At 39.6% G+C, this 22,327-nt stretch overlaps 1 long non-coding RNA gene across 1 annotated transcript; it reads right to left on the bottom strand.

Annotated features, from left to right (window-relative positions):
• Positions 1-232: 232 nt before the first annotated feature.
• On the bottom strand, positions 233-20,999 carry LOC129525215 (uncharacterized). Its single transcript, XR_008669354.2, has 3 exons — positions 20,828-20,999; positions 18,641-18,701; positions 233-258 (listed from the first exon to the last, which is right to left on the bottom strand). It is a non-coding gene; the product is annotated as an uncharacterized lncRNA (long non-coding RNA).
• Positions 21,000-22,327: the final 1,328 nt, after the last annotated feature.

Here is a 22,327-nt window from a genome sequence, read left to right as displayed (position 1 = left end):
GTGGAATCTAGAAAAAAGCAGTGACTGTCTGTTGACACAACTAGTTTGTAACAAAGCTGTGGTGGATCATAGGTCTAAGACCAGCGAAGTTGTCCCCCAATCCCCCATGCTCCCCTTTCATCCCAAATTAAAATAAGACAGTTTCCCTCATAACTCACCAGTGCAGTAAATCCCATGCTATTGCATAGAGTGAGACAGCTTCAACCATGACATGAGCGTTATGTAGTTGGTGGGGGGGGAGTCTTACAAGTTCAGCACCTGAGAAAAATTAAGGGGAGAATTGAAAATTGTCTCCAGCTGGGCGTTAGCATGTGCTAAACAGGGTTTAGATGTTAAAGGGTTTTAAGTGCGTGACTGGTACACCTCAGGGCAAGGCCCACTCTTCCCCGAGAATCTGTTCTTGCTTTTCTTTCTTTTCTTGTCTAATCAGTCCCATTCAGTTTTCAATTCTCTTTCTCACTTTGCAAAGTGCCAGACAAATTACTGGTATCCTCTATGAACCTCTGGTTTCTTTTTTGTTTTTGAACTCATACCCCCTTAAGAATATTTCAGGGTAAGCATTGCTCAAAACACATTTTATAAATTTTTAGGAACGTAATTAAAGCAAAGACCTTTGTATAACTTTTATGACTCTTGATCTTCCACATTCTAATTCTCTTCGGGATGTGCATATTTTCTTAATGTTGTCCTCTTATTGTTTCTCTGAAATTCTTTTTACTCTTCAGTTTCAATAACATATCTTCTGAACTATAGGTTGTTTTAAATATTAGGATTATCAGTACAAACTTGGTGATATTCAACTGTTCTGAATGACAAAGAGGGCAACTTCATTCGGTTTAACCTAATGTTTTGTAAAGCCTTCTGGAATACACAGTCTCATCTGAGCAGAGACATTTTTTAAAGTAGAGAAACTATGTAGAAAAACCATGATCTTTACTGAACATTACAATGTAGAAATTTAAATATTTTAAGAAAATTTTTGTTTAAAATGTATTTTTGTGGTTTGCTTATGGTAGGTGATATGGTTTGGCTGTGTCCCCACCCAAACCTCATCTTGAATTGTAGCTCCCATAATTCCCATGTGTTATGGGAGGGACCCAGTGGGAGGTAATTGAATCATGGGAGTGGTTTCCCCCATACTGTTCTTGTGGTAGTGAATAAGTCACATGAGATCCGATGGTTTTTATAAGGGATTGCTTTTTTTGCGTGGTTCTCATTCTCTCTTGTCTGATATTATGTAAGATGTGAGTTTCACCTCCCGCCATGATTGTGAGGCCTCCCCAGCCACATGGAACTGTGAGTCCATTAAACTTCTTTTTCTTTATAAATTACCCAGTCTCGAGAGTGTCTTTATCAGCAGTGTGAAAATGGACTAATACAGTAGGAGTGATATATGTCTCAGTTTCAACAGTCTCCAGGTTTTGCCTTTTGCTCGGCATCCTGGCTAGTTTAGCATTAGCTCTGGATTTTTTATTCTCTAACAAAGCATTAGTATTAATGGTTGCACTAAACTGATAGGACCACATTGTTGGGTTGAGTTTGGGAGACCTCCACTTTGTACCCAAGGGTTCTGCTGTGAGCTCTTCTAGTCTATATGAGACTCACACATAGTGAAAGGAGGTCTCAGCTTGACATGTAGTTAAGGCCCTCTTTCTGGATACAGCTAATTAATGCTTCCATTTCAAGGGAGGAATGCCAGATGCTCAATGATATAATAAAGCGCGTTTAGATACGAGCAGTGTGGGGTAGCTAATTCTTTCTGGCTGTGAGTGGAGCTAGGAGAAGCTCTGGAAGTTGCTGTGCTCATGGACCCTTGCTTCACTAGCCAGTTGTGACATGGCCTGAGAGACGTGTGAGGCTGTCAGGCTTCCAGTCAGCAGGATCGACCGCAAGGGTGGGAAATTCTATTAGACGAACATGATATAGAAGCCAGGCAGTCCTGTACACTCTACAGCGTATAGAGAATGGAGTGAGTTGTGTGCATGATTTTGCTATGGTATTTTTGCTACTTACTGTATGGTATAGATCTATAGCCACTATTTCATTGCTTTGTAATACTTTTTTATTTTTGCAATAAACCCTTTTGACAGAAATAAGTTAAAAAATAATCAAAATGCCTGTTTAATAACAGTTTAAGTACTAAGTTTTCATTCTCAAGAAAGTTGGTGATGACTCTGTAACTTGCACCAAGTATTTGTCCAGGTGCACCATCTACCTCAGAGGCTGTGGTGCTCTCACTGACCACATAGAAACAAGAACACACAAATCTGCTCAAGTGGCATCAGCATCTCCTAGAAAATTAGTAGTTATTTTTAGAAGATGGTACCTGAAGACAATAATTTAATATCTGTAGTTCTAGAAGGTGCTTTTTACGTATAATGCTTGAAGCTTGACTTTTCATGTATAGTTTTAAATGGCTGTTCTTCCAATTTAATTTCTTTTTGTTTTTAATTCCAAGTTTTTCTGTGGGCATAATACAAAAACCAAAGTAATAGCAACTATTGTGTTGGCCCCATGTAGAGAATAAAATATTCACTAGCAGTTACACGTTGCCAATTTTATATTAGTATATTCTACCAAGTTTCTTATCTGAATGACAGAAGACAAAAATGTTATTTGAGAGATATTTTCTCAATTCTGCCAAGATGCTATATAAGGAATACTATTTTCATGTGCACAAGAAAAGTTTTTTGATACATATAGTGAATGCCTTAGAGCATTAGAGCTAATAGGTAAATTTGAACTTTTTGTTATAAATTTTAAATATAAAAAACTATAAATAAAAAGATGTCCTTTTCTACCTGCCATCAATTTTACAAATGTTTAAATTTTATATTAATTGACCTGAATGTCTTATAAAGTTATTATACTGTTTTTTATAAATAAGTTCTCTGAAATTTAATTGTGTTTTGGTCCAAGTCATTTGGGAATCTTTCTTTAATTAAAAAAAATTTTTTTTTGAGAGAGGGTCTACTTTTGTGGCCCAGGTTGGAGTGTATTGGTTTAATCAAAGTTCGCTGCAGCCTTGAACTCCTGGACTCAAGCAGTCGTCCTGACTCAGCCTCCTGAGCAGCTGGGACTACAGGTATATGCCACCATGCCTGGCTAATTTTTTTAATTTTATCATAATTTTAAATGATTTGCATACAACAAAACTTTACCTTTTGAAGATTTTAGAAAACTGCAATTACTAAAAACAAAATTTGCAAGCAGAAAGATCTTGAAAATAAAAAATACAGAAGAGGAACTGACTTTGAATACAAATGCAGGGGCTTACCTGGTCAAATGAGACTGAGAGCTCAAATAGAAGCTCTAATTCTGAAATTCAATGGAAATTTGAAATATACCTATTTGAGGGAAGATTTTTTAAATGGAACTTTTATTTTTAATTAGATGCACTTATATTCTCTAAAAGAATGGAATTAAGTTGAGATGACTTATAATTTTACAGCATTTACATTTTGTGAGACATTGAAAAATTATAAATAGAGATATGTTATTTGAAAGGTTTGAACCTATAAAATGTTTGTCAAATAAAGTAATTTGGGCTGGGTGCATTGGCTCCCACCTGTAGTCCCAGCACTTTGGGAGGCCGAGACAGGCTGATCGCTTGAGCTCACGAGACCAGCCTGGGCAACATGGCAAAACCCTCGTCTCTACCAAAACGAAAACGAAAGTAAGAACAAAAACAAAAACAAAAATTATCCGGGGGTGGTGGTGCGTGCCTGTCATCCTAGCTACTCGGGAAGCTGAGGCGAGAGGGTGGTTTCAGCCTGGGAGGCAGAGGTTGCAGTGAGACTAGATTGCACTCCTTCACTCCAGCGTGGGTGATAGAGCCAGATCTTGTAAAAAAGTAAAATAAAATAAAATAAAATAATTTGGTTGGAATCCAAAAGCAGAAACTTTAAGAATCTTTGAGCTGAAATACTTACATATTTCCTTGTAAAAAAATTAGAATTAAGAATATCCCCTCTTTAGCAGAATTTGTTCTTAATTCCCCTAAGCACTTACAGTATTTTCTCAATAAAAAGTAATATGGGCTAAAAGAAGAATTGATAATGCCAGTAATTACAAGTTGATGAAATGAAAATTCAGCTTTTAAGCAGAGTGTAGAAAACTTTAAGGAAAAACTGAAAAATAACAGTACTCACTTAATAAAATCTATATTCTTCAAAAAAATACTCCTGACACAGTTTTAGAGGCAGCTATGACTAATAAACGGATTAAAGTATATAAATATATGCCAAGTATATATTACTTTGCTTATGTTTTTAATATTCAGAAAATTAATATAAAGTTATCTCTATCTTTATTTTAATTAATTTATTTTTTGAGACGAGGGTCTTACTATTGCTCAGGCTGGCCTTGAACTCCTGGGCTCAAATGATTCTCCAGCCTACGCCTCCTGAGTAGCTGGGCTCACAACATGCACCACCGCCTCCAGCTAATATAAAGAAGTTTTTTAATTTTTGCTTCAGTGCATATAAATAGATGATATTTTTGTCTTTTAGAAAGATTTTTTGGAAGTCTTTTTTAATTGAATTATGTTTACATATCTACCAATATTATACAACCAATTATTAAATCAAGGCATAACCTGTGGAACAATTTTCCTCTTCCTTTCCAATGGGCTATGTTCTCCCCTTTCTTCACTGCCATTTCCAGCTTGATCTGACCCGGAAGAATTTCTCTGAACCTTTTATCCATTATGGAGCATCCATCATCTGAATCACATACCGCCTGTAGCTTTCAGTGGTATACAACATGTTTCATAGCTTTTGTGTCCTTAAGTAAGGTTGATGCTCAAAATGTGTATTGTTGGCAATATGACCACACCATATTGAAGGAAGAAATGATAGACAGTCTAGTTCTAGATAAAGGACAGGATGGTATACAAATAAAATGTATGGCTGTGGCAAATCATGGGTTGTTAAAATCCTCTTTCTAGCAGCGGTTAAAACTTGAAATAGTTTTAGTGTTACAGATGACGTGAAAAGTTGGGTGGTGGGAGGACTTCTTTAGTTGGCCAAAAAGGATGAAAGGCAGGGCTAGGAAAAAGATATGTAAGAATATAAGAATTGAGAATAGATGTGTTCTAGAATAATCGCATTGGTAAAGATGGTATTTTCGAAGCCTGTTTGGAAAAACAATGTCAAAATCAAGGACATTAACAAAAAAGAAGAAGAGCTTTATTGCATCAGGAAATTGGGGAAGAGAGGAAATGGAAATGAGTTTTGAAAAAGTATATTTATTTTGACAGCATTTCACCTTAGCAGAGCCTAAAATGTGATGCGTTAATGTTTATAAACAAAAACTGACTCAGAAGGAAAATCGGCAATACAGTGGTAATGCAGAAAGGAAAGGATGGATTATTGTAAGTAATATTACATAACAAAGTTTTCAAAGGGGCTCCTCGGAGTACATCACTTCTAGTATCAGCTTTCAGAAGCAACAACAGCAGAAGGCCCTAATGATTTTAAAATGAAGTTATTGATAGAAATATGTGCTGGAAATCAAGGCACAATTACCGTTCAAAGATGTATTATTATGTTAAAAATACTTTGAATCAACCATATTTTTGTACATCTATGATAATGTCTTAAAGGGAATGTAAGCTCCCATTTCCTGTATGTGAGGCACGTTACTTGGAAATACTGGTTTTCTGACATCTTTATGTCCCAACTATCTACAGAAGTATTAAAAAACGCAAATATATAAGTAGATAAGATAGAGTTTAAACTTCATCTAGGCATGGAAAACATGGAAAGAATGACACATGTTCTTTCTGGATCACGGTTTCTGATTACGAAGGGTGAGAGAGGAGAGAAAGTTAACTCTGGCAAATAAATATCTTGAAAGTCTGATAACCTTCTTGGCTTCTCTTATTTTAAAAAATAATTATTAGGAGGAAGCTAGGAAATCTTGATATGTTGTAGAAAGGACTTTCAGAATCAGACTTAGGAGGCCTGAAATTTTTTTCCTGCACTAGATAGTGACCTTGAACAATGTAATACCCGTCTGGGTCCTAATTTCTTCACCTCTCAGAAAAGGAGTTTGAGGCCAATGACAGTTAATATGATTTCTGACACATGATTTTAAAACCTATGTAGCGATAATATGACGCATTTATCCCAATGAGAAGATACAAGTGGTAGAGCTGATGAGAGCAAAGGAACTGTCCAGGGTGCTTAGAAACATATGGGTCCATTCATGCTCTGGAGTTATGACCAGAAGCCACAATATGACTCCATCTGTTATTGATCTAGCATTTCTACTATGTTAAATACACAGTAAGTTACTTTGTCAGTATCAAGTGGATATAATTCAATAAGAGATCAATTTCCTTTTGTTTAAGGGGATAAATTACATATTTAGAGTCACCTCTGTTCTGTCTCCAATTTGTTGCTGATCTTTAGACCAGTCATTTCATTTATTCATTATTTGGAGCAGGGAATCCTGATAGTTTTCATGGCAATATTGATTTTTCAAGAGTCATACTTGATTTTTCAAGAGTCATCTTAGGAGACATGAGAATGTGCACTTCACATCCTGCCTCTTGTTTAACCTTGTTTAACATGTAGGAGGGAGAGAGAGAGACTTTGAAAAACAGGCATTTGACCATGGTTTAAAAATAAAGATAAAGGAAAGGGGAAAAGGAAGACATGTAAGGCAGATGAGGAGAGTTAATTATAATTAAGCAAGCCTCAGTGGCTGAACCAGGCTATGTTGAAAGTGGTTGGGGGTGTATGGGGAGGGAGTGGTTAAACTAGTTTGTCACAGCACGACCTTCTGCCCCAGCACTTGCTGCCACAGCTTCTTGCTCATAAGCTACCTTGCTGCAGAAATGGAGAGGAGCATGAGACTGTGATGCTGGCAAGTCGTAGTGAAATGTAAATCTACTGGGGGAAAAGAGAGGAGGTGTGAGCTCCTTGGAGCTGAGATATTTGTACCAATTCTATGTCCTGAAACTACTCTTGTGCCTGTTGCTTCTTCCCGGTTCTTCCTTCATCTCATGCCCTTCTGATCTTTTTTATTCTGTGTTCTATGCTGAATTTTAAGTCACAGTTTTCATCCCATGGGCTCTGGGGCATTGGATTGTTGTGAGAATGAGTGGCTTTTCCCCCAGTTAATCCTCTCACTGGCCCCAGGCCTGAGCTGCCTTTTCACTCTTGCATGCACAAGTGGCAGCCAGGAATTCAGTCTGGTAATTATCACAGCACCAATAGCCTCTAATTAACGCTTCTCCATTTCAGGCCTTATAGCCGACTCACCATTTTTGTAAAGCTCACATAGAGGACTCCATGGTTTGCTGGACTTGGAGGGATATCCAGTGTACTAATACCACATTAAACTCAGAGTTATTCCTTCTTTTCAGTGACTGAGACTTTACTTCTTGGCCTGCCTAACTCTTTCTTCTCTTGAGAAGTGTTTTCTCCCAAGATGCTCATGAGATCCTCATGCAAATAAACTTCTGATAGGCAAAGTTCAAATACACCAGTTATGCACCCAGATATTTGTCCTGAAATACCAGCATCCCAGTAATTGTCTAGTTCAGGTTCAAGGTGTATCCCTATATTAAAGAAATATTCTCCTCCAGGACAGAGCAAAGGGCATGTTGACAGCAGACTTTCAAGTTGCTAAACTTGCCAGGATCAATATTTAAGCTAAGGGCTGTAAGCTAGGAATCTGGCTATAGGTTCAGTGTGACAGAGGATATATTTAGTCAAGTGTGATGCCCCAAATAACAGTAATGTCATTGAGGTAATGCTGTTATGGCACAGAAGATCTCACGGAAGGGTTTGGTAAAAACTAGACAGTGTCAGGACACCGGCTTCTTAGAGAAGGATTTTGGTCTCAGGAGAGCATTTAGAGAATGCACAAGGTAAGGAAGTCTAGCCACGGGGACTTAGGAAATGGAGAAAATGAATAGGAAGTAACCAGATAGACTCATAGGTACCAGGACTCTTTCCAGGTACACTCGATTCCAGGTTACAGCAGGACCAAAGAGAGGGTAGGTAAAAGATGACTTAGAAATTCTGGGAATGTATGAACAGAAGATTTATGTTTCTGTGTACTCAGCCTGGGAACAAATGTGAAGAAACATTTTGAAGAAAGATATTTAGCTCATTTCTCACCACATTGAGCTTAAGCCTTTTATAGCATAGTCAAAAGAGACTGTCTAGTAGGTGGTCAAAAATATGGGTTTGGATTTTGCTTGAGAAAAGATGGGATTATTTGATACCCTGCATACTATTTTTTAAAAAATTTTCCTCCTACTTTCATGTTTCTTGTTGTGTTTTCCCCCTTATTGAAACTACTTCTTATATAATTACTGAGTTTTCTAGGTATTTTGTAATTGGAAGGTTTTCAGATAATCAGTTTGATATGTTGTTGGAAGTGGCTTTGGCGTTCATGAGCACTTAATAATAACATTATTAGGTAAGTGAATAAACCAAAGCTGAACATAAGGATTGCACATAAGGGGAAGATTCAGATGAAAGTCTCGGCAACATGGGCTGATAGAAAAGTCTAAATAAGTGGAAGGCAACCAGTGCTGGGCTGGATGACAGAAAGTAAGGGGGGTGCTGTCACATGGTAGAAGTGGTCCCTCTGATGGGGGTCCGCAGGTGAGCAGGAAGAGGTGTGAGAGGGGAGAGGTATTTGGAAGCTCTCAGGTCACTTTTAAGTAAGCAGTTTCCATCAGTGATGGGAGCAGAACCTAGATTATGAAAGATTGGGGAATGTGTGGGAGGAGATTAGAAAATAGGAGCTGGGAACAGTAACTCATACCTGTAATCCCAGGACTTTGGGAGGCCCAGGGGAGAGGACTGCTTGAGCCCAGGAGTTTGAGATGAGCTTGGGAAACATAATGAGACCCCATCTCTACAAAAACATTAAAAAATTAGCTAGGTAGGGTGGCACATGCTTGTAGTCCCAGATACTTAGGAGGCTGAGGAGGGAGGATTGCTTGAGCTCAGGAGGTGAGAGAGAGAGAGAGAGTGAAGAAAATAGGTATGATTATCTGAAACCTTTAAAGCTTTATGCCATTTATCACCATTGCATAACTTACAGGTGATTATAATAACATAAGAGGCTGTGGTGAATGAAGCTATTTAATTAGAACAATTTTAATTTTAATCTTAAAATGCATACAACATTGAAATGCCAGTGCCCTAATGAGGCAAGAGCCCTTTAAGCAAGAGGGTTTGGAAGGTGGTTTATATAGACATCCCTAGAATCTTTTAAGGACCATGAAATATTTATTCAAAACGTTGTCATAACTCAATTTTTTTCGGGAATATTTAGTTCCACTTAATGAATGCATTAAGCTCAGCTGTGTTTCTCAAAGAGCCAGCTGAAGGAAGTACAGAAGTGGGAACAGAGAAACAGAAATAGAAGGCGAGCAAAGGTGAGAAAGCAAATGCAGAGCAGGAGGGGTGATGGCAGCTTCACACTGCTCATAGCGTTTGTTTACTCTCGAATCCCGGGAGTAGGTGATTTATTAAATAAGGCCCTCTGCAATCACACCGCCAACCTCTCCACTAAAAATAGCAGTGGGCTGGTTTGAACTTCATGTCAACCTCATATAAACTGGCATCAGATGTGTCTGCTGTCCTTTGACAGTGTGAGGATTGGGACTCTCTGGGGCTGTCCATCCCTGGCTTGGCTGTGGGGCCAGTACACTCCCTTCCACCCACTTCTCATCAGCCCAGCAGAGTCCAGTTCCTGGTGAGCTGGGGGGCAACAAACAAGGCCAGGGTGATGAGGACTCATTAGTGACCTGCCTGGCTGCCAAGTGTGCTGAGGCATCAAGCTGCTTGTGGCAGTCTGTGGTTTGCTGGGAGGAGATTAATTAGGGAATAGAATAAACATGCACATTGGTTTCTGATAAGAGGAGGGCAGCCATTTCAGGACAGGCATACAGCCTGCCTCACAGTCATCACTTCCCCTGGGGCCCATGTAAACACACACACTCACATGTGCTGATGCAGACTTCTTCTCAGCCCCAAACACAGCCAGCTGATAGGGAGGAAGGCCAAGATATAGGAAACATTTCTTTCCTCAGATCTTCAAACTCAATTATACCCATCCAAGAAACGAAATAGATCTTCTTATAACATGAGCTTAAAACTTGATTAACAGTAAGTTGAATTGGCAAACACATTTCTGCTGAGGATGTTGATTGGATAAAATATTTAAATGATTTTATACATGAAAAAATAGAGTTAGAGAGTATATGACTTATTTCAAGATTATCCAACAGTAGTGCTAATGTTTCTTTGGGAGACATGGACATTTTTGTGAATCTGATGAAAGCTAGAGACAGTGTCCCCAGAAAAATGAGTGCATGCATGCGCGCACACACACACATACACACACAAACACACACAGCTAGAAAGAGATAGAGACAGAGACAGAGATAGACCTTCCAATGCCATTTCAGGAGGGTTGCATTGTCTCTGAAGCTCATTTATGGACTCCAAAATGAGTTCAGAATAAAAATCCTGGCCTAGCATATCATGGAAAATCTCACGTGGGTTAGAGAAATCTGAAAATTTGGTGAGAGCGCCCTACTAGGAATTTTGCTAGGTACTTGATGGATATTATTTCTACTTTTAATAACAATTCTGCAAGGTAGGCGCCATTTACCTCCCTTTTACCAATGAGAATATTGTGACTGAGAGAAGCAAACTGACTTAGGGAGAAGGAGTTTCCTAGTGCTTAGGAGCCTGGGCTCTGATGTCAAATTACATGGGTTCTAATTCTGTTTTTTCCACTGATCAGTTAGAAGATTCCAGACAAGTTTCCCATCCCTTTGTGTCTCAGGTTCTTCAGCTGTCAGTGGGAATAATGATGGAACTTATTTCATAGGCTCTTATGAAGATTAAATAATATAAGACAAGCTAAGTGCTTAGAACATTGACCTGGGCACAGTGGGCATGAGATACATTTTGTTGTAATCGCTGTTTAGGTCAAAGATCATAAAGCTATAAGTGGAGGAACCAAAAATCAAACCAAGTTTTGTCTGGCTGGAGCCTGTACACTTTCCTCCACACCTCACAGGTTTCTAAAACCTGTTTTACATTTGGCCTTTGGCAAATCATGTAATGTTTCCAAACTTGAGTTTCTGCATCCATAAGATATAGGCAATGATAATAATAATAAAACACCTTCCTACTTTTTTGGAAGGATTAAATATGACAACAATAAGTACATTTTAGTAAACTGTCAGGTACTGTGCGAATATCCAAGGTTGTTACTATCAATGATGAAAGGATAAATCTAACTCAAACAAAGGGCTTTGTGTTTTCACATCTACACTTATGTTCATAGAATTAAATTTGTATCATGTGCAATCACCTTCAGATCTATCTTGGATTACACAAGTCATTGGGCAGGGGGTGGTCATGGTTCTGAAACAAAAATTCTATGATCTTCGTGACTCTTAAGGAGATAAGGTAGGGTTTAACCACCGCACTGGACTTTCAATAACATTTGGCTAAGGTAGAAAGAAAAAACACACACACTAAATGATTTTATTAAAACAAGTGTTTGAGGGTCACATTTATGTTTATTCCAAAATTGAAAGAACATAGTAGTAGCCAACAAGTTCATTATGTTGGCACAGAAGCTTATACTTTTTTAAACGTCAAGTTCATTGTCCTCAGCTGGAATGCATGATTTCGGTTACTTTTCAAAAGGTCAGTTTATTTCTGTGAGTAATATTTCTGCAATGCTAAGAATCAGAGGCCGAAAGGGGAAAGAGGACAGGGCCTGTGGAACAGATTATAGTCCTGTCTGGGATCCCTTAGGGAAACTTAGAAACCAGAGATTAGCTGTCCTAAAGTGGAGCCTTCCACTCTGGAATGGCATTACGATGTTGAAAGAGACCCATTTAATCAAATTTAGTTCTATCTTGCTCATGGAGTCTAATTCCCTTGATATCAATTCAGGTCTTCTCTCTGCCAATTCACGTCTATCAGCTCCTTCAAAAAGTAAGTCATAGTATATCATCAATTGATCAGGCACCTACTGAATGCCTAATACTTACTAGGCAGAGGGCTTATGTATGCACTATTCTCAGACAAAAGGTATGGGTTCTGCTTTCAAGCTGTCCATCCTGATGGAGAGGAGACAGACTGCCAAAAACCAATCACAGGACCTGCAAGGTGGAGCTCAGTAAATATCTGTTGAAGGAGTGGTTCCATGTTAGTAAAAGTACAAGGTGTTATGGGAGAAAGGCTGCTCAGAAATGATCTCTTCTGGTGGTAGGTGGTGATCAGGGAATAATTTTCAAGGGTGATGCCAGATTTCGACAGAAATGCAGGAATTTTCTGGGTGGGAAGGGCATGAGAGCTGTGTGGGGAAGTCATAAAAGTACAGGTAAGCTGCAGGGTGGTCCCTCAAGCAGACCTGCTTTATTGAGGCTTCATGCGGGAGCAGGGAAGAAAACGCAGCTGGCAAGGTTCACAGCGGGCAGACAGTCCCAGCTTTAATTTGTCTGTACTGCTGAGAAACTCAGTCTCTTTCTTTCATTTGTCCCCTCAGCGCTTCACACTCACAGGGAAGACTGACATTCTGCCCACGTGGGCAGAGTCTTTGACACAGAGCCTAAGTGGTTTATGTTTGTCCTTCATTGCAATGCTGCCTTCTTCCATGGGTGGCTGAGGGCTGGGAGGTCAAGGTGGGAGGCTGGTGGTTTTACTTCAGCTGTACCTGGTGTGCATGGTCAGGAGGCAGATTAGGGGTCCTGCCAGCACTCACCTGAGTTGAAGAGGGGTGACTGCTTGAACTGCCACTCCAAAGGAGTGAATACATAAACATAATAAACAAGGAAGGGATAAAAACAGAGACCGGAGCCACAGAGCTGAGCCATGGGGACCTACAGGAGGATTGATGTAGATGCAGGGAGAGGATGGCAAGTCAGGAGGAATGTCCTGGGCTGCTCTCAGATACTTGTGATGGCTTTTAAAGAATAGTCTGTGGCTTCCTACAGGGACATGCTGAGATCAGTCAAAGGGAACATTATGAAGTGGATGATTCCACCTCCCTTGTGGGCTTCCATGCGGTGACATCCTATGCATGTCTATCAAGTTTGTTATGATTTTTTCAATGCCTGTAATTCCTAACTGGATTGTAAATTCCACAATGCAGGCATTGTGGTTCCTTCTCTGATGCAGGATTGTCAGTACTTAACGTAGTAGGTGCTCAATAAATACTACTGAAAGAATCATTGCATGAGTGTACAGGTGGTTGCCCTCCCCTTTCCGGCCCTTCAGAATATATCATTCATAGTTTTGGTGAGACAAATAAGAATGAGTGAAATCTTGGTGAAAACTTGGATCCATGGGAGCTCTTTCCCTGAAAAAAAAGGAGTTGATAGGCTCTTCCCTCTTGAAAGGAGCTGCCGCCTTTTGAAGCTGTGCCGGGGGAACTGAAGAGGATCTTGCCCATTCGTCTACCAAAGAACACCATCCTCCCAGAACTTCTTTTCCCACACTGGCCAGCACTGGGTATTTAGTGAAGCAGACACTCAGGAAATGCTTGTCGAATTGACTTTTTAATGTGCCATGCGAGAAAACAAAAGGTAAGACATTTCAGATTCTTCTGAAATGAAGGAATAAATTTGCATAAAGATCACAAGAATGAAGAATAATTTTTTACAAGTATAAATTTAGATGTGGAGTTTCATGCTGACTTCATTTTCTATATGGGATCCTGAGCCCTAGTGGGTGAAATACCTTGTTTGCCTGTGGTCATGGAAAGACCCAAGGCTTGAACCCAAATCTTGGAGCCCCTCTCCCACTCAGCATTTCCCATTTTCAGGAGAGGGAAGGTAAGCACACCTGTACTATGACTGGAAAACAGAGGCCGAGGTCAGGGAAGCAGTTGAATAAAGAGCCCAGGCTGTGCACCTTAAGAGCCTTGATTTCCTCTTGGCTTTGAAGTTGTCTCCAAGGCTTTGAGAGTTTTCTTTTATTCATGCACACGCAGCTCCATAATTCCAGACAGCTCTCCAGCTACACACACATATCTATAATTTCCACAGCCAGCTTTGATGGATATCCATGCAGCCACATGTTCCCCCATTCATGCTTTTTCTTTCTCTTAAATATTTATAAAGGTTCACAAGCAGAAATAAAAGCCCCTCAGATTCGGAACCAACTAAAAATAGCATTTCTATCCCGTGCCAGGCAATCTGGCATCAATCAGGCCATCAGAAAGATGCGAGAGAGGAGAGAAGAGAAGCTGATAACCTTTTATCCAGTTTTTTGGTCATCTCCCTCTGTTATTAATAAGTTAGCAAGACTGACAGCTTGGGATGCAACCCAGATGTTTTTGGATTCCTGCTGCTGAAGATAGCTACTTTTTTTTTTGGGTTCTCTGACAGCATGTGTCCATGAGGAGAGAGGGCTTTGAACTAGCTAATTGCCAGAACACTCTGGTTATTGGGCAAAGGGAAGAATGGGTGGAATCTTCAGGATGGGATGGGTGGGGGTACTTCACGAACTCTTTAGATAACTGCCATTTCTGTGAGGTGGATTTAGGCTTAGCTTTAGGCAATGTGCATGGGGCTGGCATTGGCTATTGCAAGTGATAATCTGTGCCTCTGCTTACTGTCCCCAGGAGAGGAGGCTGGGCTTGAAGTGAAGGTGTGGAGGACGCAGAGGCACACAGAACCGGTAAAGAGGACTTCTGAACAGGAGGAAGTGTAACTGTGGGTTTTGGATAGGAGCTTAATATACATTTAGAGAAATAAATATAATCCAATTTTATGAGATATTTCTAGGGCTTGTTTAAGAACATATAGAAAATAAATGAGAAATTGTACCACCGATTCTTTGGGGGGATTTACCAGTGTAGAGTTATTTTAATCTGTGCATCTTCAGCCCATGCTGTGTCTCACCAACGTAAGCCCACAGCTATGACACCTGTCAGGACTTCTCAAATTTGTGGAATATCTACCCTCAGTCATATTCAAGGAAAACATCAATAAAGTAAATGGGCAATGCAATTTTAAGGCTTAGATCTGCCACTCAAATGTGGCCTTGGAGAAGTTACTTTCTTCTATGGACCTTAATTTCTCTATTCTCAAAGTGAAGTGTTGCACTGGATAATAATTTTATGTTTTTCAACATGGACATTTAACATTTTTTGATTCTCCAGGCAGTTGATCTCTGGAGGCTGCCTGGAATCCATGACACTGACACTGGCCGCTCAGGCCTGCAGGGAGCCACCTATGCAGGGAATGCCAACCTGAGACAAAACCAAAGGTGGGAGAAAGCCTTCATGCTTCCCAGCCTCTCCAATCATGCGTAGAGCTTCTCCTCTTCCCTTCACTCAGATCTTTACACCCATAATTCTCACAGTTCTTTCACAATGATGCCGAAATTATCTAGGAAAAATTTATTTCCTAGATTTAAATTACCTAAATTTGGAATTATCTAGAACAAACTACAGCCTGCAGGCCAAACCCAGCTGCCTTCTTTTACAAATGCAGCCATGTGCTGCATAACATTTTTGTTAACGACAGACCACATATGTGACAGTAGTCCCATGGGATCATAAAGCCATGTTTTTACTCTATCTTTCTTATATTTAGGTATGTTTAGATGCACAAATACTTACCATTGGGATACAGTTGCCTACAGTATTCAGTACAGTCACACGCTGTATGGATTTATAGCCTAGGAGTGATAGTCTACACCATACAGCCTAGGTATGTAGTAGGCTTGTTTAAGTATACTCTGTGATGTTTGCAAATGATTATATCACCTAAGATATGTTTCTCAGAATGTATCCCCATTGTTAAGCAATACATGCCTGTAAAGATGTTTTGGAATATAGCCACACCTATTTGTCTGTGGTACTTTCTAGCTATAATGTCAGAAATGAGTAGCTGATAGAAAATGGAAGAACAACAATGTCCAAAATCTTTTCTATCTCATCTTGTACAGAAAAAAAGATTGCTGATATCTGATCTAGGATAATAGCAATTTAGGGATTACACAGGTCCTCTAGTCATTCCTTCCCTCCTCCATCCTGCATCCCCTTGAGGTGGGGGACATTTAGACCTTGGTGAATGTCTTCTAGACATGCAGCTCACAAGCCCTCAAAGTAGTTATTACTTTATGGCCTAATTCCAGTTTTAAGAATTTTTTTCTTCCTTTGGACACATATATTTTCCTCTTCTGCTTTCCATGTGTTTGTAATTGACCTACCTGTGAAACCATTGGAAATAAGTTTGATCTTTCTTTAACATCGCATTGCCACAGTTGTTTCAATATTTGGATTTTTCTCAATAAAACTTCATGCTTCACTGTCTGTGATGCCTAGCTTTGCTCCTGGCCTTCTTTGGCATTGGTCACTGAAGCTGACTGGGCAGCTGTGTTTCTTCCTTGAGAAAGAACTAAAGAGAACTAAAGGACCAGCTGGAGCAGACTGGGAAGGGCAGACAGAGGCCCCAGTCTGTTCCTTCCAATGACAGCCAGAAAATTGAGCCCGGGGCACTGGGGCAGTGAAGGGAGGCAGAGATTCCCACTGTAGGGATCATGAAGCTCAGGTGTGAATGGAAAGGCTCTGCTGGAGAAAGACCAGGGCTTAGAAATCAGGAAAATCAGAGTTGAGACAAGAGGATATAGACCAAAATGATGATGTGATTTCTGGAGACAGAAGGCAAAGATTGCAATGTCTCTGGTAGAAAGAACCAATGGAAGCCCAGGTGCTGCCACCACTGCAATTCAACTGAGAGGCCATCTGAGCAGAAATTGAGTCACCAGCCTCTGGAGCCCTTGGTTGGGTTCCAATCCCATTTCCTACCCTGATGGAGGGCAAATTATTGAATGCCTTGACTCCCTCGGTTGTGAAAGTGAGGATAGCATTATCTATCCCTTACAGTTGTTGTGAGGATTACATGAGTTAACACATGGAAAGCACTCTGAACTATGTAAATGCTAGCCAGTATCCTTTAACGTCTTATGATGTATTAGGCACCTCTTGTCTCTTTCTGTATTTACTGGAACCCTACAAACAATTACAGAGGGCACAGTTTTCAGAGACACGTGCTTAAGGGTGCAAATAAGTTTTCCCTTATTTCTGGGCAATTGAACTTAGCTTCTCAAGCTCTACTCTGCCCGATAGATCTAATCACTTCCCATGTTAATTCAGTCTTACTAGGATTTAAACCCACTCTCTTCAGGCTCTTTCTTCTTCTTTTTTATTTCTTCTCTGTGAAGTAATCTCACTTTGGGGAGGGGGTAAGTTGTTTTGACCTTGAGGGTAAGTGCCTTTAACTGTCTTTCTGTGGACATTGCACGCTGGTTTCTATTCAGATGTGCAAATTCCATTGGCTTGTTGTCAGTTCCTGTCTCTGTTGAGCCTTCCCTAAGTCCTACACTTCACTCCCCTCCTCTGATACTATATCCTTGTAGATTACGCCTCATTCATTTTGCCTCCATAATGAGACATCTCCAGGGCCACCAGTGACTCTTGAGCCACTTCCATTCCAGATGAAAATGCCTGGGTGCTCTCCTCACTCCACTGCAGTGCATTGGATTATGAAAGTCTGTTCTCTATCCCATTTGTCCAACACTCAGTGATAACTACTTTACAGCTCAGGTGCCAATAATTGACTATTTTGGAGTCTTGCAGTTCTCCCTGGCTATAACATTGGGAAAGTAAGTAATCTTTTCTTCTGCTCCTGGATCCTCCCTCCATTGTCCCTGACAGATGGATCTAGATTTTCTCTTGGGGATTCTCCGGACTTTTAGTTTGTCTATGGGCATTGTTGCAAAAAATTGGTGTTCTTTATGTAGACTTGCAAATATTGAAACTCTCTTCACATTTCTATGATTTTCCTCTTCCTACTCTTGGTCATACTTTTATCTTCTTTTGAGTAGGAAAAATGTTTTTTAGATGATTTTAGTCCATTTGTGTTGTTATGAAAGAATACCTGAAGCTGGGAAATTTATAAAGAAAAGAGATTTATTTGGCTTGTGATTCTGCAGGATGTACAAGAAGGCACTGACATCTCCTTCTGGTGAGGGGCTCAGGTTGCTTTTATTCATGGAGGAAATGGAAGGAGGAGCTGGCATGTGCAGAGATCACATGGCGAGAGAGAAAGCAGGAGAGAGCAAGAGGGGAGGTACCAAGCTCTTTTTAACAACCACCAATCATGGAAACTAACAGAGTGAGAATTTATTCATTCCTCCCTGGTGCATTAATGTATTCATGAGGGATCTGCCGCCATGACACATACACCTCCCATTTAGGTCTCACATCCTACACTGGGAGTTAAATTTCAACATGAGTTTTGAAGGGGACAAACATCCTAACTATAACATTGATCATAATGCCTTCTTTTCCGTTTTTTCTCCTTTTCTCTCCAAACCTTAGTTCATGTGTTTGAAAGTCTTGACTTTTAAGAATTTTACTACTGATATGGGTGTACGGACAGATTTTCAAACTCAATGCCTTCAATTTGACTGTTGGTTTTCAGCTGAATCAATTGCTCTCCACAGAGTAGAATATAATGAAAGTTATTACTACTGGTAGAATTGTAATAAAGACAATGGAAATTGAAGAAGGGTATAAAAGAGAGCTGTGGAAAACCACCCAAGTTAATAGTTCAAAGTTTTACCTGGTTACACAATTCATAGAATCTTTCTGCCGTCTATTTATTTCTTCTCCCTGGATATAGTCTTTGGGAGGAGAGAGGAGAAAAACCATCTTCAAAAACGGATTTGCAGTGGCAAAAATAAGGATGCTTGAAAATGAACTAATGTCAGAACCACACAAATGACTTCATTAATAATCTATAACATCCCTATTGTGTACACTGGTTTTGCTCTTAGAAAACTTTATTCCTTTGGCTTCAACTGAATTGGCTTGAGGAAAGGAGAAGAGATAGCTGCATTTTTTCGGGATTTAATTTGTCTGAAAATTCAGAAGATAAATCCCATTCACTGCCACAAATACTTTAGGAAGGAAATATACAGGAGATTCCTAATTATGACCAATGTCTATTTTCTTTTATTTTTCTTCTTTTTTTAGGAAGAGATAACATGATTGAGTACTTATTTTAACGGTCTTTTCTATTTATTTCCCAATATTAAAACAGAACCAAACATAATGTATAAGATTGTTGTGAAACTTAAAGGAAGAAATGAATCTCAAAGTGTATCATAAGAAATATAAAATATACTAATGGAAGAAAAATATTTTTGGTATTATTGAGGGAGATGATAATGAAAAAAATATGATGTACACTAAAATATACTGGGACATCCCACTATGTTACCCACTGTTACCTAACTGACTAATTCCAGCTCACACAGCCCCTCAGTATCTTGGTATTATTTCTCAACATTAATATAAGTTGTTTTCACATCTGTGCAAATATAGGTTTCTGTTCTTCCCTCCTCACTATAGATGAGAAGAGCTGAGATGAGAAGAGCAGCTACTGTGTCTTGAAGAGTGGTACAGTTCTTCTCTTTATCTCCTCCCTTCCCTTAGACTACTGGGAAATCAAATGATGTCAATTTCTTCATGCAAATCCAGGAAGCATGATCATGTTCCTTTCAAGAGCAGTTGATATTTCCTACTACTGTAGATATTCATTCAGTCAACATAGAGTTATTTAATACCTTAAAGCTGCCAGACACTATGTAGGCATCAAAGGAGATACAAAGATGCATAAAATGTAATTTTTGTTAAGTTTCTTTCAAATCTAATAAGGAGAAACAGATATAAAAGCAACTAAATTTGTATAATAAGTAACATAGGAAATGCTAAGTAAAGTTGCAAACAAGCTGCTGGAAAAATCTAGCTGGAAACATTGAAACATTTTATTGAAGGGATATGATTGGAAATGGTATCTGAGTCTAATTTTTTACAGATGAAGTTGATACCAGAGATAATCTTCACTCTAGGCCTGAGACAATGTGATATGTGAATGCTTTTGATGATACTGTGATCTAGAGACCAGGGTAGTAAACTTTTCTAGTGAACGGCTAGATACTAAATATTGTAGGCTTGTAGGCTCTGTAGTTTCTGTCTTAACTATTCAGCTCTACTGTTGTGTTGTCAAGGCAGCCACAGACAGTACATGAATGAATGAGTGTGACTGTGTTTCAATAAAAGTTTATTTATAAATGTACCAGATTTGGCCCACACGCTATAGTTTACTAACCTGTGGTCTGGAGAATTGAGAGCAATATACCTGGAGTGAACTGAAAATTGGCTGATTAATGGAGTGTATTGAAATCTAGGCTATTAATTTTGGATATTTTTCTATGGTAATGAGAGGTCACTAGGGGATTCTAAGAACACAAACTATCCAAAAAAATCAATCAACTTTTCTGATACTGAGGATGGATAGAAATGCAGAGAGAAATAGAAAGAGAACACCAATTTATGCAGTTATTATAAGTAAATTCTATTACAGGTTAATACACTTCCAACTCAAGTGGTAGAGTCCAACAGAGGCTCTTTTGAATAGTTAAAATATGTAATCCTTTCTCAGAATTCCCTTGTATCAGTCAGTATCTCAGCAGGAACCAGAAGGAGAATTTAAATTGGGTAATCTGAAAAGAGTTTAGTAGACAGATAACTTATAAAAATGTGAGCAGAGTACAGAGAAATCACAAGAAATGGTGCAATACCCTCAGCTCCATAAGAATAGGTTGCTGGGGTCCCTGAAGGGATGAAGGATAGGAACGGTTTCTGGAGCCCAGAAAGAGAGAGTTACAGTGGAAAATGGTAGAGCCCTAGTCTCATTCCTTGGAGATGTCACAGGAATAAAAAACAATCATTATCTTGACCTTACTTTTCTCTTCCATAGGTGCTTCTTGTAGTAATACAAAAGGAAGTCAGAGGTGCAGGAAGTGAAGAGGAGGGCGTGTATTTGATGTGTCTGGTTCAGTCTCCTGGTGCACAGAGAAGGGTAAAAAAGGGTAGAGTGCCCCTGCAAGGAAAACCCCAAATACCCACTCTTTAGATGTGCTGGGTATGGGATTTACTGTCCTTGAAAAGTAATATGGCAGAGATAGTTACAGCTTCCCAAACGTCTAAACCACGTGCTCCGCAGCTCCCCTGTGCCAGGTAAGGTCATGTGACTAGTTCTGACAAATGGGCTACAAGTGGAATTGGCACATATTGTTTCTGGGTTGTAGCATTAAAGGGACAGCACTTGACCATATGTCTTTTTCTTTGCTATGGGAACCTGAAGACCAGGCGTGTTGTAGAAAAATATTGGAGAAGTAGAGTGGAGCCTGATGTACCTCACAAAAGAGAGTTGTCCTGGAAAGCTACTGGACCTGCAGCAGGCTTTGCATAGTGAGAAATAAAACTTTATAGTTGTTGTTATGCCACTGAGATTTTGAGGGTCGATTTGTTCCTGCAGCATAACCTAATTATCCTGACAAATAAAACTATGACACTTCCAGCCTCAAGCACTGAACTCTTCAAAATGTAATTGGACAGAGCTGTGTGATACATTTAAGAAATAATACCAACCACTGCTCGCTAGCTGCACAACCTCTCTCTGTAGGACTGTGGTAGAATTTTTCTCATCCTGGCATCTGGTATCACCTGGTATCACCCAATTCATTTGATTATATTATTTGTAAATGTGTTTTTTCTTAGTTCCACCCTCTCAGATTTTCCTTCCAGATATATCTAAGTTAGGAACACTGTCTCTTGAAAGATAGAGATCAGTTAGATAGCTTGATGTGACCTGGAACCAAGTTTATCAATTTTCAATTATAGACTCTCCCTGTGAACTGTGGGAAGAGCTGGAAACTTTGCAGTCAGACATGCCTATGTTTGCGTTTCACTCCAGCCACTTATTAGCTATGTGACCTTATACAAATTACTTAACCGAGCCTCATTAATTTTTTCCTGTTAAATGATAATTCCTTCTGAAGACGGTTGTTGTATTTATTTATTTATTTATTTATTTATTTATTTATTTATTTATTGTGAGATGGAGTCTCACTCTTGCTACCCAGGCTGGAGTGTAAGGGCACGATCTCGGCTCACTGCAACTGCCGCCTCCCGGGCTTAAGCGATTCTCCTGCCTCAGCTTCCCGGGTAGCTGAAATTACAGATGCATGCCACCACGCCCAGCTAATTTTTGTATTTTTAGTAGAGATGGGGTTTTACCATGTTGACCAGGCTGGTCTCAAACTCCTGACCTCAGGTGATCCACCCACCTTGGCCTCTCAAAGTGCTGGGATTACAGGTGTGAGCCACCGTGCCCAGCCTATTGTAAGTATTTTTAAATAGACATATGTTAAGAAAATAGCATAGTACCTGCCTGATATAT

This window comes from Gorilla gorilla, chromosome 9, assembly GCF_029281585.2.
Source record: "Gorilla gorilla gorilla isolate KB3781 chromosome 9, NHGRI_mGorGor1-v2.1_pri, whole genome shotgun sequence".
In the NCBI taxonomy this organism is placed as follows: Eukaryota; Metazoa; Chordata; class Mammalia; order Primates; family Hominidae; genus Gorilla; species Gorilla gorilla.
This window is presented reverse-complemented; position numbering and strand designations above follow the sequence as displayed.